Source organism: Lupinus angustifolius, unplaced genomic scaffold (genome assembly GCF_001865875.1).
Source record: "Lupinus angustifolius cultivar Tanjil unplaced genomic scaffold, LupAngTanjil_v1.0 Scaffold_61_1, whole genome shotgun sequence".
NCBI classification, from domain to species: Eukaryota; Viridiplantae; Streptophyta; class Magnoliopsida; order Fabales; family Fabaceae; genus Lupinus; species Lupinus angustifolius.
The window spans coordinates 106,967-108,475 of NW_017723019.1; positions in this window are offsets into that span (position 1 = coordinate 106,967).

Below are 1,509 nucleotides of genomic sequence, written 5' to 3' on the forward strand. Positions count from 1 at the left end.
ACCCAATGGTGTTTACACTTGGGTAAGAAAGGGAGATAACTCCCTAGTCACTAACAAAAAAGGACCCAACATAATTTTGGTACCTGAGTCTAGCAGGTGATATATATTGCAAGTATGTCTTCGAACACAAGGTCAAAATTGGTATCTTGATAGGGGCTGTTGGAGACATATGACTGGGGACAAATCAAAATTCATAGACTTGTCGTTTAATGAAAAGAGATTCGTCACCTATGGAGAAAACAACAAAGGAAAAATATTGGGCACCGGGAAGATTGGCAACTCAACTCACACAATAATCGAGAACGTTCTTTACGTAGAAGGTTTGGAACACAGAATTTTGTTTTAATTACTCTGCAAATTGCCTGTCTAATCATTCTGTTCTGTGCAATAGTTGATCGATTAAATCTTGCTGTTAATCGATTAACTGGATTGTTTTAGAGTAGTTGGGTTTTGGTTCAAGAAGCGGTAATTGTTAACCGCTACACCTATTCAACCCCCGTCTAAGTGTTCCTAGGCCACTGATACCTAACAAGTGGTATCAGAGCTAGTACGATATGCTAGGTCAACAGCATCCGCGTGATCCGAAGGGAATTAAAATGGGTTCCACCAACCCCTTTGGCGGTGATGGCACATCCATTAACTGCCCTCCTGTATTTAGTGGCGAGGGTTACGCCTACTGGAAAGTCCGAATAAAAATATTCATTGAGGCCATTGATTCAGATACTTGGGAATTCTTAATCAGTGGCCCCTTCGCCCCACTTCACTTAGTGGATGGCAAACCGAAAGAAAAGCCTAGAAGCTTATGGACCGATGAGGTGCGCAAGAAAGTCCAGTTCAACCTTCGAGCCAAGAACATCATTACCTTTCCCTATCCTACGGTGAATTCTTTCGGGTGTCTCAATGTCAAAGTGCCAAGGAAATGTGGGACACTTTACAAGTGACTCACAAAGGCACTAGTGAAGTCAAGCGCACCCGGCTAAATGCGCTAACTCACGAATACGAATTATTTCGTATGCTACCGAGTGAATCAATCAGCGATATGCAAAAACGATTCACTCACATTATTAACCATCTTATCGCTTTAGATAAGGTGTTCACCAGAGGAGAACTCACTAATAAAGTCTTACGCTATCTTGACAGGAGATGGCAACCTAAAGTAACAACAATCATGGAGTCTAAGGATCTAGACTCCATGCCTTTGGCAACACTCTTTGGAAAGCTTCAAGAGCATGAGATGGAGCTTGGACGTTTGACAATGCATGAGGAGTCTGATTGCAAAAATAAGGGAATATCTCTCAAAGCATCAACATCACAACCCATTGAAGAAATAGACAACGACGACTCCGATTCAGACATTAACGAGGAAACGCTAAACCTCCTAGTACGAAAATTTGGAAATTTCTTGAAGAAGAAAGGAGGACTTAGACGATTCCAAAAGAAAGAAGCGTGTGAATCAACAGGGAGCGCTTCACTTGCCATGAATGTGGTAAGCCAGGACACATGAAGTAT